Source organism: Camelus bactrianus, chromosome 35 (genome assembly GCF_048773025.1).
Source record: "Camelus bactrianus isolate YW-2024 breed Bactrian camel chromosome 35, ASM4877302v1, whole genome shotgun sequence".
Lineage (NCBI taxonomy): Eukaryota > Metazoa > Chordata > Mammalia > Artiodactyla > Camelidae > Camelus > Camelus bactrianus.
In genome coordinates this window covers 28362989-28379530 of record NC_133573.1, presented here as the reverse complement: position 1 = coordinate 28379530, position 16542 = coordinate 28362989, and positions in this window count along the sequence as shown.

Below are 16542 nucleotides of genomic sequence, written 5' to 3'. Positions count from 1 at the left end.
GAGGAGGACACATACGTGGGAAGCAGTGTCGTGGCACGGAACACGCGCAGGCTGCGAGGTCCTGCAGAAAAGCCATCATGTCCCACTAACGGGAGCTGATTCAGAAGCAGAGCAGAGCAGAGAAGGAAGCATGGCCTCGCCGAGGGAAGCCTTCTGTGCCCGGCTTGCGGTCTGAGTCGACAGAGTTGCACAATGAGTTCTGCTGGTTTGGGAAAACCTACCATAACGGACTTGCCCGCGGGGCCCGGCAGCAGCCTCAGCGGTGTGGACTGGAGGCTGTGGCCTTGCAAAACGGGATGAAAGGTGTTGCTTTCCCACATCAAGTGATGGTTTGAAGTGCCCCAGGACGGTAGCTGCAGAGGTACAGGAGGGACTGGACCACCTGGAGACCAGCTGCCGCAGGACAGCGCTCAGACCAGAGGCGGCCAGGTAAGGTCAGACGCGCGGGGCTCCGCGGCGTGCTGGGTCCCGGCTGGCCCCGCGTGGCCCGGCGCTTGCCCGAGCGCCTCTCCTTCTTAGGCCTCTGTTTTAAAGGCTGGAGCCAGGGGCGGCCATGCGACACGACTGGCCAACGAGCTCTAAGTGGCAACTGAGGTGGTTTCAGAAGTGCTTCTCACGTTCCCAGGGAGGCCACCGTGCCAAGCCTGCTGGGGACGGGAGCCCCGGTCCCGCGCCGTGGGGCTGCGGCCATGCGGGAGGAGCCCTGTGAGCCACAGGACCGTGCTTTCTGTTGCCTGAAGGCGGCTTCTCCGCTTCCTGACGCAGTCTGTCTGCTTCCCCAAATGTGTGTGATACGTTCACAAGCTGGGGGCGAATTACTTTGCAGATAATTTTTAAAACTCACCTGTTAGTATGAAACCTTGCAGACTGTGATTTTCTCTTAATCTGCCTTTCTGCTAAGTCACCCAAACTGAAGGAGAGTTCAGCTCTTCGTTTTGTTCCAACAAGCACTTCTCTGTGAATTGCCACGTATACATAGGTGGTGTTTTTGGCACTGGGAATGAAAAAATGACAAGGTAGTCATCTTTGCTTTCAAAGAGTTCATAGTTCTTATTTCAGAGACAGAAGCAAAAACAACGCAAGGTGAAACGCGTGAACATAGGCCATGTCCCCTGACTGAGCTCCGTGGGCGTCATGACATCTTCAGTCCCAGCCTTGACACGTATCTCGTACGCAGTAAGTTGGCAGTAAATCTGCTGACTGTGTGCAAAGTACTGAGGTCACGGGTGACTGAGCAGATCTGTTAGGTGTGGCAGAGGGAGGTGGCAGTGAACAAGGGGCCATGTGTGCTGGGTCTTGAAGGAGGAGGAGGCATGGCCTCTGGAGAGGAGGGCCTTCCTGATGGGACTGCAAGGAAGGGCAGTGGAGCGCGGCTGCCCTGCGGCCTTCTGGCCTTGGCCTGGTTCTGATTTGATCCCCAGCTCTATTAGTTTTTAAAATGAACTGTTAATTTGAGATTTACAGATTGCTGTGACCATTGCACAGAGTGCCCTTACGTTGTCCCAGCTTCTTATCTTACCATTAGTATGGTACATTGTTACAGTTAATGACCCATGTTGACACGTCACCACATACTCACAGGACATGTATTATTATTAAGATATTTTGTACTTTATTCAGATTTCTCTAGTTTTTAGCTGAAGTCCTTTTTCTGTTCTAGGACCCCATTCAGGAGACGGAACTACGTTTAGTCTTCTTAGGTTCCTTTTGGTTGTGACTGTTTCTCGGACTTGCCTTGTTTTTTGATGACCCTGACAGTTCTGAGCACTGGGAAAGTATTTTGTAAAATCCCCCTCAGCTGGGACTGGTCTGGTGGTCTTCTTGAGGGTAGACTAGGGTCGTGTTTTAGGGAGAGGAGGGCGGCAGAGGTGAAGTGCGTTCGGATCACATTGAATCAGGGTGCACGCCGCTGATGCCGACCTTGGTCACCTGGCTGAGGCCGTGCTTGTCAGGTCTCCGCTCTTCGGAAGAAAGTCACTGTGCACAGCCCCCACTCAGGGAGCAGGAGGTCTGTTCCACCTCCCCAGGGTGGAGTAGCTACATAAATTATTTGAATTCTGCGTGGAAGATTTATCTGTTCTTCCCCCATTTGATTACTTACTCAGCCATTTACACCAGTATGAGCACATGGTGTTTATGTTACACTTTGGGGTATAATCCAGTATTACTTTAAGTTGCTCAAATTGTTCCATCACTGGCTACTAGAAACTTCTGCAGTGGTTACCTGTGTCCCTTTGGCCTTCGACATCACATTGCTGCGTGGTGTCTGTTTTTTAGGAGAGAGGAGAGAGGAACCACAGGATGCTCCAGGCTCACCTTGTCTGTTTCCTGCGCCATTCCTGGGGTCAGCCATTTCTCCAGGGAGCCATGGTTCCTTTTGCTGGGGAGCCAAGACCTGGCCATTAGGTGAGCTCATTGCTGCGGGGGTGTCATCGTGTCTAGGCCCTCTCAGCTAACAGAGCAAGGAAGACGTGTGTGTAGACGTGTAACTGCCTGAATCCGTGTTAAGGTGAACACGAGTTCATACCGGCGTCTCCATCTCTGATCCACACGAGTCATTCTAGCCTCCTCCCCTCGCTTACCTGTAACTTCCCACCGCCGTGGGGAGAAGCCTGGCGCCACCTTCAGCCACCGTTCCGGACGTTCAGTCCCAGCGCTCCTTCTGAACTGCCAGTGCCTACCCTGTGTGGGAAGCGACTCTGTCAGCTAGAGGGCAGCACTCTGTGGACAGTTTGTCACGCCGCTGGTCCTGCAGGCTCCACTCACTTCCAGTTACTTAGCTCGCACTTTATTCCCTCACCCCAGCCTTCAGGAGTTTGTTTCATATGTCTGCAGTAAATTTAGATTTGTCTGCCACATTCTGCATTTCGTCCTGGGATTCCCCCAACCTCCCATATGAGTTTTAAAGAATTTATTTACATTAAGGCTTACTCCTTGGGCTGTAAAGTTTTATGGGTTTTGGCAAATGCTTAATGTTTTGCAGTCACCATTACACTGTCGTACAGGACGGTTTCACCGCCCTAAGTAACATGCCCTGTGTTGCGTGTGTTCAGATCTCCCCCTCCCTGTGCCCGGTAGCTGCCACTCTCATCGCTGTCTCCACAGTTTTGCCTTTTCCAGGTCACGTACTGAAATCACACAGTCTGCAGGCTGCTCAGACTGCCTGGCCTTTCGTTTCTGCTGTGGCTCCTTCGCTCAGCCCTGTGCTCTTTAGAGTCATCCGAATCTTCTTGCAGCCAGAGAGCTTATTTTTTTTTTATTGGCGACTAATATTCTGTTATCTGGATGTACCAGTTTATTTATCCATTCCCCTACTGAGGGACGTCTCGGCAGCTTCCAGGTTTGGCGACTATGTACAAAGCTGCTATGAACATCTGTGTGCAGGGGTTTTGTGGACTGAGTTTGTTCCTTAGTTGGGTGAATGTGCAGGAGTGCGAACGTTGGACCGCGCCACGCCTCCCCCCGCGGTAGTTACTTTGAACTGTTCTGCTGTTGCTGCTGGTCTTAAGCTGGGGTCTGGGCTCTGCCTCGTATTTCTAAATACACGCCCACGAGGCTGCTCTCTCCTCCCTCCACTGCCCCATTCTTCGTCCTTCTCTGCCCGAGCAAGTGTGTAAGAAGAAGAATCTGAACTCAGTCTTGGCCTCCTTGATTCTCATTCACTCCTCAACCCACTGCAGCTCGAGGAGTAAATCCAGAAAGAGATGACACTGACGTGGGGACACAGGGGGCCCAACTCAGAACAGAGGGAGAAGCCGTTCCCGAGATGATGGAGAGGAAGTCTTGGCCCAGGAGCCGCGACGTGCAGGCAGGAGGCCTGGAGAACTCGGGCCCTCTGGGAGCAGGGGGGTGAGGGCTCTCAGACCGGTGTCTCCACGGGGGAGACGGATTCGATGTATTGCATACTCTGTCTGACTCAATTACGGGAAAAACTTGACCCAGTTAATTCCAGGAAAAGTTGTATAATGATGAAAATTAATCACCTTATGGAGTTGGTTCAGCTGGGAATGATACACACACAGTCTTAAAAATATAAATACCAATGTCTGCTTTGTGGCGAACTTGACGGAGTGGGCAGGGCGGGTGGAGGCGGTGCTGGGAGGCTGGGCTCTCCCGTTCTCTAGGAGGCAGTGGGCAGTTGGAGCCCTGTCCCTCCCGTGGCGGGTCTGGGTCTCCGTTTCCTGACTCCCTGTTTCTGGCGGAGCTTATCCCATAGTAGGTTCCTGAGAAAAGAGACACGGGAGATACAGTTTTTGAAGCCTTGCACCTGAAAACACCTTAATTCTGTCATCATACTTAGTTGATAATTAGACTAAATATGGAGTTCTTGGTTAAAACCCGTTTTCCCTCAGGATTTTGAAGGCGCTGCCACACTGCCCTCTTCCCGCATCACTGCTGAGAAAGTCGGTACTGTCCTCTGTGACCCGTCTTCTTTTCTCTGGAAGGGCCTGCAGCCCCGGGAGCAGTTGCAGGATTGCGCCTCTCTTCACGTGCGTGCGGGGCTCCTTCAGTCTGGATGTTTCTGTCCTTTGAACCCACACCCCAGACGTCTCTCGTGCAGTGTTTCCGTGGTGTCTCCCTCCCCTTCCTTCATGGTCTCTGTCTCCACTCCATCTCCTTCTGGAGCTCGTGCCAATCAGTGTGTCTCTGGGTTGCTCTGACTTTTCCCTCGTTCGCTCTGAGCTGAGGCACTGAGATAGGGAAGTGGTTGAGTCCTGGACTGGAGCCTGGGGTCTGGATGAATCTGAATTACGGAGCTGCATGTGTTTTCTTTTTTAAAGCAAGATATTCTAAAGATTTTTAGATCTTTTGAAGAACAATGAATTAATAATGATGTTTTATAGAAACGCACATATATTGACGATATGGGAAAATTAGCCATTTCCGTCTAGAAGTATATTCTCACTCCTCAACACTTCGTCATTAGGACGTGGGTGTCATTTGCTAAAGGAAGAGCAGCCCGTAGACCCTGTTCTGTGAAAGGCTTAGCGAGTCTTCTTTGTTTTGGTTACCACCTAGACCTTCACAAAATACATTTTTTTTTTTCAAAGTAACCTAGAACCTCTTTTAGGGAAAGACTAGGGCGCTACCTTACATGTAGAATGCCTTGAGTTCACACAACCACGATAACAGAGAACGACAGTATTGTTTCATTATTGTCCCTTTAAAAGTCACGTGTCTGCAGATATTTTTAAATCTGTCTCAGGACACTAGAAACTTCCAGATTTGGTAACAGCTGGGTCTTTTTCTTAGCAGCCACCTTTTTCCCTCCTCCGCACTCTCACGGTATTAGAAATACCTCCTGTTAAATCTCCCGTTATCTGCTTCCTGCTGCACTTTTCTCGCCCCCATGTGTGTCGCATGTGAGCAGCGAACACGTGAAGTCTTCAGAGTTGCGGGAAGTCAGAGCCCTGTCCCCGTGGGTGGCTTTGGAGCAGAGCCTGTGGGCGCGTGTGTGTCTCGCTGAAGCCGGGGCTGGTGATGGGAGGAAACGGACTGACAGGCGGCTAAGGGAATTTCATTGCTGATTTATCTCCGAGAAACAGAAGGAGTAAATGGAATCAAAGCCTGAAAGTTTGGCAAAAAATCTGAAACTGGCAAAGACACACTTTGCGGTTTCTTGCAGTTCTGTTCCTAGGGTCATAATCAAGAACTAAGACACCAGATGGTGCTGTGACACTGTCACTTCGGAAGTGAACGGACAGCAGGTCAGGAAGCCACCCTAGACGTGTGTGCGTATGGGTTTACAATGGACCGACTGTACTCATTCATTCTGAGCTGAATTTTGTGTAATTATTACCAAAACCGAGGTAATTGAAAAGTAAGTTTGGGCTGTTATTCCTCTTTTCAATTTTTAATTTTTGTCTATATGTACGCATAATTTTAAAGCCAACTAAGCTCAAAGGCTGATAGCAAACTAGACCTACCCCTGCCCCAGCCGTCCTGTTCCCCAAAGGAAAACACATTTCACTCTTGTACCTGTCATTTCATGGTATTTATTTCCCTGGTTTTAACTCATTTGCTAATAAAGCTATTTCTTTCTTTATTTTTTTTTGTTTGTTTTTTGGAGGGAGGTAACTAAGTTTATTTACTTATCATTTTAACAGAGGTCCTGGGGATTGAACACAGGACCTCGTGCATGCTAAGCACGCGCTCTACCACTGAGCTGTACCCTCCCCACTTAATAAAGCTATTTCTTGCTTTATTATTTTCAGACATCTTTCTGGTGCTTTTCTGTTACGGAGAGGATTTAGCTCCCTTAGCCCCACTTTTGGCACTTTCTCCTCCCCTGTTCTTCTAATATTACAGCAAAATTCTGTGTTAAAGCAACAGTCACTGCTAACTTCCTAGTACATGAGTGTGATTCACTTATGATCCGGGTAGTATATTATGATTATTTTCTTATGTAACTTTTGGGTTAACAATTGCTCAATTAAAAAAAAAGCTGTTTAGTGTATGTACTTAAGGTTTTCCCCTAGTTCTTCCATTGGTTTTTATGTACCATTCAGTACTCTCTCCCCTGGTCAGGGATACCAATCATTTTCATCGTTTTCCTGGAGACCTCGCCCCCAAGCCCTCTGGCCTCTACCCCAGTCCGGACTGCTCGCTCTGCAGGTCTCTGCCCAGGGCCCCCTGGAGACTTCCCTTGGTGTCTCCTGTCTCAGCACTGGGTCCCTTTTTCTTAGAGTCTCCTAACTTCTGCGTCCTTGCTGTAGCAGAGTATGTGCCCCCGGGAACTTCACGAGAATGTGGTTTGTTTCTGTATGTCTGAAACTGCCTTGACATTCTGCCCCCATCCCTGATTATTATACTTAGATGCGTGGCTGGGTTTTAAACTAATGGTCCGCCGTCAGACTTCTGAGCTATCACTCCATTCTGTTTTAGTTCCTACAGTTGACATTGACAAGTCTAGTGCCATTCTGGTTTTTCTTTCAATGTGACATGTCTCTTTCTCTCTGGAAACACTGAGGGTTTTTTTTTCTTTTTTCCCAGTGTTGAGAAATGTCCTGATGTGGTCGGCCGTTTCAATCTAGAGACTTGTGTCATTAAGGCCTGGGAAATTAATCTTGTTTATGTAGTAGTATTGCTTCATCATTTCGTTTTCTGTTCTCTTTTCCTGAAATTCTGATTAATCAAATGCTGGATCTCAAACTCTTACTGAAATGTCATTTTGATATGCTCTCCCTCCCTCCTTCCTCTCTTCCTCTTTCCCCCTAACTTTATCTCTTTAAGGACATTAATGAGGTTCTCTTCGTTTTATTATTTCAACAACTGTTTTTTGAGCACCTACTATGTACAGACCGCTGTCTAAGCACTTGAAGTGTACGTGGGACAAAACACACAGCAGCACAGTAACTGGACGAGCCTCCTGCCTGCAAAAGGCAGCTGGTCTCCTGCCCTCACACCCCTTCCCTTAGAGACCCCCAAGTTTTAACTGAACACAGAGCTGTCTGGAAAAAAGGCCACCTTCCCGAGCTGGTGTTCTGGGAAGTGAGACGGGATTCCCCTCGCTTCGTTCAGCAAACGTTCTAAAGCTCCCTGGTTCTGTTCTGAGGCCTAGACCGTACCTCCAGTTGAGTTGGTACCTCCAGTTGAGTCGGTGTCAGCAAGCCCAGAGCCACTCTGATTTTCCTCCACGTACCCGACCCAGCCCCTGCTCTCCTGCCCCCGGTGCCCCTCCATCCCCGCCTCACCATCGCCCCCCCCCCCCCCCCGCCTGCTCCCTGGTGGCCACGGAACTTCTCAGTTCTTCCACGTTCCATCACCAGAAGCCAAGAGCAAGGATCTTGCTGGTTGAGGAAAGCACCTCTTCTGCAGCAGTTACCCAGATCAAACCCCGGGGGTTCTGGTTGATTTCTTTTTGGCGTTCACGCAGCTGCATACGAAGTGCGGGTGTGGAAGGCCTGCTGACCACAGCCGCTCTAGACGGGTCTAACTGCTTCCCAGGTAGCACCTGGCCAATTGTTTCTGGGGTGGCCCAAAGCTTCCTTGTCCAGAGTGGGTGGGTCAGGGGGCAGAGAGAAGGGAGGGGCGAGGAGGGAAGATGGAACAAGAGTGAAAGAACCTACTAGGTGTTAGAAAGGGAGCTCTGCGCCATCTTATTAACTAGTTTTCCTGCGCTGCCCCCCTAATTTCAGAGGGTCGGCCCTCTGTCCCTGCGGGGTTGGTTCCAGGAGTCCCTCCCACCCCAGGATACCAAAACCCAGATGTTCAAGCCCCTTATGTAAAATGGCGTAGTACTTGTCTCCTGTCTACTTCGCATCCTCTCCAGATTACTTACAATACCTGATAATGCAAACGCTCTGCAGCTAGTTGTAAACACAACATAAATGCCGTGTGAACAGTCACCAGCACGGGCCGGTGAGGGAGGAAGGTTCTGGGCAGAGCTAACAGCGGAGCTGGTAATACAACTTCCACCTGCTATAAATCAGTGGAAATCGTCAGCCACCTGCCAGCAGATTTTCCAGTTCTGAGTAAACAGTGGCGTGAGTGTCAAGCGGGGAAAGCAGTGGTCCTGCAGGTTAGTACAGAGGGGTGCGCTGGGCCTCGTGCAGCAAGCAGGTAACGGCAGGTGAACCTGCTTCCTGGGGCTGCCTTGGCAAGTCATCCCAAACCGGGGGGCTTGAAACAACAGAGATTTATTCTCTCAAGGTTCTGGAAGCTACAGGCCCGAAGTCAAGGTGTTAATGGGGCCGAGCTCTCTCTGAAGGCCCTAGGGGAGGGCTCTTCCTGGCCTCTTCTTTATCTCCTGGTGGTTACTGGCCAGCCTTGGCATTTTCCAGCCTTTGGATGTACCACTCCAGTCTCCATCCCGTGGTGTTCTGTCTCAGTATCTCTGCTCTTACAAGGACACCAGTCATTGGATTTAGGGTCACCCAACTCCAGTATGGCCTCATGTTGACTAATTTTATCTGCAAAGGCACTTTCCAAATAGGGTCACATTCTGAGGTTCTGGAAAGGACATAAATTTGGGGGACACTATTCAACTTAGTACAGTAACTTATGAGTGCTTTTTGTCTCTCACAGAAAAGTTCCAGGATAAGTAGTCCGAGATGGGCAGGTGATGGTCCTGGGAACCCAGGTGTGCCTCTCTAATTGCTTTTCTGTCCTTACCATGTGCCTTCCACTACATGGTCTGTGAAGGCTGCTGAAGCCCCAGCCATCACATCTGCTTTCCACCTGCAAGAAGGAGAAAGTGGTGGAAGAAGAGCTTATGAGGTGAGTGCCAGCTGTTCTTTAATAACACAATCCAGCATGTCTACTCACGTTGCATCGGACAGGACTTTGTCAAATGCACAGCCAGCTTGAAGGGAGGCTGGGAACGGACCCTTTCTTCAGACAGCCTTGTGTCCTGCTAAACCTTGCAAGTTCTCTTTCTGAGAAAAAGAGGGTGGGTGGCTATTAGGTAGGCAGCCAGCAATCTTCCACAGTCAGGGCGGCTTATTTCCCCCACAGCGTTTATAGAAAGTAGTTTCCTAGATGAATCTCCAAAAGTTGCCGTGCTTGTTAAATGATTTTCTAAATGTCTTGGTAATAAATTCTCTTAAAAAGTGATCTATGTTTGTAGGAACTGGAGATGCCTGAAGAACTCCAAAACTGACTTTGAAAGGTGAGACGCAGGCTGCCGCATCACTGTGGCAGCCCGAGGGCAGTGACGGAGCTGGACGCCCACTCCTCTGCCAGCCCGGGTGTGCGGCTGCGCCCCGCCTCCCACGTCCCGCCCCCGCGCCTTCCCTAGGCTGCGCCTCCTCCCTCCGAGGCCTTCTCTGCGCACCCAGAGGTATGAAAAGAGTTCGGCTTTCTTGCAACAATCTAGTAAATGTGGACGTTACCAGAGAAAAGAAAAGGGAAGACTCAAAATAAAAGCAGTCCCTAAAAATATAAGCTCTGGTCCCGCAGGAAGTCTGCAGGAGGCCGGGCCGAGGATGGAGGAGGAGAGTTTTCTCACATCTCCCGGGTCCAGTGAGTCACCACCTTCACGCTGACTCACGGTCTCTGACTCACTGAGCTCCTGTCAGTGTGTTCCCAGGGCTCCCGCAGAGGGGAGCTTCCTGTCTGCCGAGATCGTGTCCCTCTCAAGGCTGTGCTCACATTTCTGTCCCCTCTTCTGCCTTAGAAGCACGAACAGTTGTCACTGCGCCCCAGGCGGCATACTCCGGCGCGCTTGTCCAGGAGCCGTGGGAAGGGCTCGGTCACGGCTCACTGAGTCCAGCGCTGGGGGCGGACAGGGGCGGGGCGGGACTGGGACAGGTGGGCGCCCCCCTGGCCCCGCTCCTTCCGCTGAGTTCATCCTCACGCCTCTCCGTCTCCTCTGAGGCCCCCGCCGCTGGAGTGTAACCCGCTCTGGGCAGCAGGTGTGGCGCAGGACCCCTGCACTCAGCAGCGTCTGGCCAAAGGCTCCATCCTTCTCCTTGAGATCAAAAGTAACGATTTCTCTTTAAGAAAGACGCGCTGCTTCTCTGCAGCCCCCTCAGTGGGCTGATGAAACTCGTAAGGAATTTGCCTCGGCTGTAAGAGTGCTGTGCAGTTGCCACCTTCGCTCCATTGCACTGGTGGCAGGGGTTTTATAACGACGACCAGGCAGGAATAAAGGCTGCACTTTTCCCTCCGAGCGATGAGACAGATGCTTAGTTCCTGACAACAATAAACCTCCCTCCTCACATATCCTCTCAGGCTTCCCACCAGGCACCCACACGCCCCTCATCCTGAGCCTCTAGTCCCTTCCTGTGAATGACCTTTTGAGCAGACCCAGACGTTGTTTCCCAAGGCTGAAGTGACCTTGCCAGCTGGGCGGTGCCGCCACCGTGCTGTTCCATGGCCCTTCGCGGGCTTATTTGTGTGGAAGTGTTTCATCTTCCCAGGGCTCAGAGGGAAGAAGGGGCTAGAGTAAGATGCTGGACTTCTTTTTGAAACAAGTCCGTTTGAAAATGTTGGGCAGGAGGGAAGGGGTGCCACAGCCGCCTTGTCCAGTGTTAGAGGACGCCGTCTGTCTGCCATCGCGTAGAGTGCTCACTGAAGCCAAATTATGTAATTTATTTCTAGATTGGGGTGGAGTGGAAACATATTCAGGGCAATCATATATTTTTATAGCAGTTAGCCGTCAAAGAAGTATTTCTGAATGCTTACCATTCTGTAGGCACTAAGTGTGAAAAACACATTCAGGGCTTGGAGAAAAGGGTTTTTTTTTTTTTTTCCCTTTTTTCTAGCTCTTAGAGCCACATTAAAACAAAAAATTTCAAAGCATGGACGCTTTGCTTAAGCCACAGAAGGCTCCCACAGACACCAGAACTTCAGGGTTTACCGGGCTCACTGGTCTTCCTTGCACGGCAGGCGGACCCATCCTGCCCAGCCAGAGGTGGACCAAAGTCTAGTTTCCGTGTCCTCATCTGTCTTCAGTTCTTGGTCCACCAGCCGGGGGTGGGTGCTGGGCATCCCTGGTCAGACGGCAAAGCCGTGACCCCAGACTTACCTACAAGACGTCATGTCGACGGTGAACTCCCAGCTAATCTTGGGAATCTGAGACAGTTCATTTTAGTGAAATGTTTTACAAAGCCTTGGCCCAGGATTGGCGCTTGTCTAAGACATCTGCTTTGAACAAGTTCTAAGGACCCGGAATGTCCCTCAGGGGGTGCTTCCCGCAGCTGACGTTGAACAGGACCAGAAAGCCCCCAGACACCACCCCCGCTTGGGAGCCCCGTGGTCACCCGCCGTCCCCAGCCCTCTTCTTCCCACCTGCCCTCTTCTAGGAAACACCTGCTTCCCAGCAGCTGTGTTGTGAGCCTGTCCCATGAGACGAAGCAGGGGTATCTCAGGCCTTTCAGGGAAAGCCTCTGCTTTCCTGGTGGAAGGGAAGGATGAGCTGGAGCTGCCCTTTGTCCCGGCTCAGGCCTGAACGCCGTGGACCCGGGCCTGGAGATGCGGCGGTGGCCGGACTGGACTGTGAGCAGCAAGCCCACTCACTACGGCCGGTGGGACAGAACCTGTAGACTCACCACTGGGCCATGCGCCTCTGGGCTTCCTCCACCAGAAGCAGCTGCCCTTTCTTGTTTAAGCCCCAGCAGACTGAGATTTCTGTGCCTTAAGGGCAGAAACACCCCTGACTGATACAGAATTAGGTGTCTGAAAATGGGTGGCTCCAGGATTTTTAAAAAAATTTAATACAGAGATTAGGAGGTATTGTTTAGTTAGCTGCATTTTGCCAAATGTTTACTGAGCATTTTGTGCACGCCAGGCATTGTGCAAGACCGGTGACGAAGAGGACAGGAGTAATTTAGAGTCCAAGCCACACAGAGATATGTATGGGTCCATATTCAGCAGGAAAGGTAGCCTCGTTGATTGGCTGACTCATTCTTTTAAAAATTATGTGCGTACGGTGAAGCAGGCTCTTGGAGCTGAAGGTACAAAGATGAATGTCTAAGCTTTAGAAGCACAATCTTCCGAACACCCTTCCTTCATCCGCCCGGCAAACGTTCCATGAGGACTTGCTGCGTGCCAGGCGGGCTCAGAGCTCATGATCTGAGGGGGAAAATCAGTAAACAGGGCTGCAAGGTCATTCTGCTTTTGCATAGTATCATAGGTGCCGGAAGCTGGATTCAGGAAGGAATAAAATGAGGGGCAGGGGACCCGGCCGGAGGCACTTCGGTGGGTCTGCTGGCATGGATGGTCGGGGCCCTCCCTGGGCGTGGCCAGGTGCTCCAGTGCCCGCTGGGCTGCAACCTTCTTCCTCTTCCTTGTTTTGCACCTGGCTGCACAGTTTCGCCCGGCCAGCGCCCGCTTTCCTTCAGGGTGTTTGCTGAGCAGTAAGTGCCCGCACCTCCATCCGTCTGCCCAGTGCCCTTATTGCTTCTCCTTGGCCCCCCAATCTGCCTTTCTGCCCCTAATTTAGAGGACTGTAGTCCCGGGCCTGGGAAGCCTCCTTCGAGGTCTTCTGAGTCACTTTAGAGTTGAGAAAACTGAGGCCCAGCAAAGGGAGGGGCTCCTCCAAAGTCAGCAGGTTGGCTGGTGACAGCAGTCAGCACCAGAATCTAGGTCTCCTGATTCCTGGCCCTTCCCATAGATCCGCGCATAGTTGACGAAGCCCAGGGGGATGAGCTGTTCTCCGGAACCAGGTGCGACCCTTCAGTAGAGCCCACCCCATTCCTGGAACCACTCTTCCCCAGCTCGGAGCACACGGCTCCCGCGGGAGCCCCCTCGTTCTTCAGGACCTCCACCACGGAGGGGATGCGGCCCCAAGAGCCACTGCTGTTGCCATCAGCTGTGTCCCCGAACACCGGTTGGGGGGGTGGTGGGGGCCGGTTCAGTGTGAAATAAGGAGACAGCCAGCAGGAGGAGGAGTGAGAGATGGGTGGGGTCCTGGCTGTGTACATGGTCCTTGTGCCCCTTGTCCCTGGAACACTGGCATCTTGTCCCGTGGTTTGGATGTTTTGTCTTTTATCCCGAGTAATACCACCATTCTTCTAGAAAACTGCCATTTTGCCCAGTCTCCTCTGAGTTGGACATCTGTCCCTCAGAGCCAGGCGTCTGGTGACCTTACCCCAGGGGACTGTGATTTTGACGCCAGCTTTTCCTTTAACTGTCTGCAGGCCTGTCCTCTCTCCGTGCACCTCTGCCCCGAGAAAGCTCAGCCCTGGCTCCGCCAGCACATGACACCATGTAGAATTTAATTCCCTGGCTAATTTTGAAGCCATCTTGAAGTAAGCAGCAAAGGCTTGGTAATAGCTTAAAAGCTCTTCTCAGATTCCATCTAGAAACTTCCCAGCAGCAGATCTATAATTTAGCTTTCTTTTTAGTTTTAAAGATTATATTGCAAAAATAATATAGCCCACAATTTAGAAGATACGGAAACCACTATTGTGTATTTTTGGGGGGTCTTTTTGGTCCATAAGTAACTTCAGTGCCTTGGGACAGAACCTTTGACTTCCTAGTAATGACATTCATGTATTAAGTTTCTTTTAACCCTGGAAAATTTCTGTGTAAGCAGAGGAATGTGCAGTAAATTAAACTCATATTTTTGAAAATTTGGGGTTAAGTTTAGGTGATCTGTACCTATTTGATATTTTAAGAACTTGTAATTTTAAGAGAAAGTGGCAAATTAGAGTATTCAATGGAGGAAACTTGTGATTCCAGTTTAAAATACGTAATTGAGTATTTGATGTAGACTTGTGATTTAAGCTAAAACAGTGCAGTACAATTTTATTAAGATTGTGAGGTTATGGGAACATTTCAGTGAACTTCAGATTCACCATATTCAGCTGGTTAAGAACTTGGTAAGGTTGTGAGCAAACTGAAGTCTTGTGAAGTTAATTTCATAAATGAAGGTTTAAATTGTTCAGGCAGTTTAAATCACTAAGTTTCTAAATGGGACCAGTCATCAAAGTTTCTCTTAAGAGTGACTTAAATTTTACTGTATTTTCTAAAATAAAGTTATAAGTAGAATAATCAGTTTTAAGTTAAACATAAAAGCTTAAGGAAAACCTACACTTTTTCATTTGAATAAAATGAATGAATATTACATGAAAATAGAAATAATTCAAGCAGTTTTTTTGTATATATAAAAGCCCCCTCAGTTACAGTAAAATGCTTGTCTAACATTAGAAATTCATGTATCTTTTCTTTTAAGCAGTCATTTCTCCTTACATGCGGCCAACAGCTAATGTCCTCTGTATTTCACAAACATGGCAACAGAGGAGGGGAAGAGGAGGCAGCGGCGGCCGCAGCAGCAGCACCAGCCAGCCCTCGCCTTGGTCACGCGCCCCCCCACCCGCCCCACTCGTCCACGGGTTAGTTTGCCTCTCGAGTGTCCTTATTACAGGTGAAGTGAAATCCCATAAGGAACATGTACCCTTTTTCTCCAGAAGTGATTATGTGACTCACTCCTTTCCCCCTCGGAAGGCAGCATCGTATTCTAGGACCTACTGGGGGTGGAAGGCTGCCACTGGGCCCAAGAAGTCTAGGCTGATTTCTGGGAAAGAGGCAGCTCGGATCCTCAGCCATAAATAGTTTATTAAGATGAAATGCACTGAGACTGAATGGCCCCCATTTCCCAGCTAAGCTAACCCTCAGAGGACCTGCGGGACAATAACCGCAGGAGAGAGCCAGCTCCCTGGAGAAAGGGTGTGGAGCGAGAACAGTGGCCGTGGTCAGCAGCCTCGATGCAGTCCCTGCTCTGTCCTCATCTGGCCCAGGGCAGCCGCCTCCCTGCCGGGGCCAGCTCTGTCATCCGCAGAACGGAGTGAATGCTGGCCTCTGCTTGAATCAAAAACTCGTCAGAGTGCAGTGGAAAAAAAACACATCAAAGCCCTTTGTAACAGGAGAAAAAAGCCTGGTTGTACTGGCACAGGCGTGGCTTCCTAGGGGCAGACTGGTCACGCTCAGGGCCGTTTAGGGCACTGACGTTTCCAGTGGCTCCGTCCTCAACGCAGACCCATCCCTGGGCTCAGTGGGCTTCAGAGGCTCAACTTAAACTCAGTGAACAGCTTGCCAAGGCCGACCACTGACTTTGGAGCTTCGACTTTGGTGCTTACGAAGTGCAGGGACAGTTGAGCAAAAAATACAATTGTTCTCTCCTTCCTGGGGGACATTAATCAAGGATTTGAAAAGGAGCTGTCCCCTAGACATGGAATCTCAATTTCTGAAACCCTAGCTGGAAAGAAAGGAAAGGATAATTGATGACGCTCGGCACAGGCAGGAGTTTAGAAAGAGGAGGGTTGCTAGGAGACAAAGGAGGCCCTCTCTGTGAAGCATCCCATAGCCGAGCCAGGTCAGACCGACGTGGGGGGCCCGGGGAACCCGCATCCTCACTGCAGGTAGCCCATCCCCCCCCCCCCCCAGTAAACCTGCCACCAATCCACAGCCATGTGTTCGGTCTGAGAAATTAGGCTCCGTGGTAGGCAGGATTTTCATCCTGGCCCGCCCCTGTGGACACACACTTCCCCCACTGATTCCAGCAAACAGGAGCCTAGGTACCACTGAGAAGAGAATCTGCAGATGTGATTAAGATCCCAAGTTGGTTGACCTTAAGAGGGAGATTATGTGGGTGGGCCCGAGTCCTCTAAGGCAGCGGACTTTCTCCTGCTGGTCCTAGAAGAAGAGGTCAGAGCATGAGAAGGACTCAGCCCATCCTGACTGACTTGAGCCTGGAGGAACCGCGTGGCCTCTGGTTGCTGAGAGGGGCCCCCACAGACAGCCAGCAGGAAATGGGGACCCCATTCCCACAGCCTCGGGAACTGAACTCTGCCAACGAGAAACCTGGAAGCAGACTTTCGTCCAGCGCCTCCTGATGAGAACTCAGCCTGCCTGACACCTTGAGTTTGGCCTCACGGGATCCTGAGCACAGGACCCGGTTCCGCCATGGGACCTTTGACCTGCAGAACTGCGAGCTAGTAAACTGGCGGTGCTTTAAGCCACTAAATTTGTGGTGACGCTCCTCCCTGTGCCACCTGGCAGCGGGGCAGTTGGTCACACGGCTAAAGTTTGGGGGTTTTCTCATTTAGTGAGCTTACCAGCGTCTATAGTTACTTTTAAATTTTAAAAAACTTCATT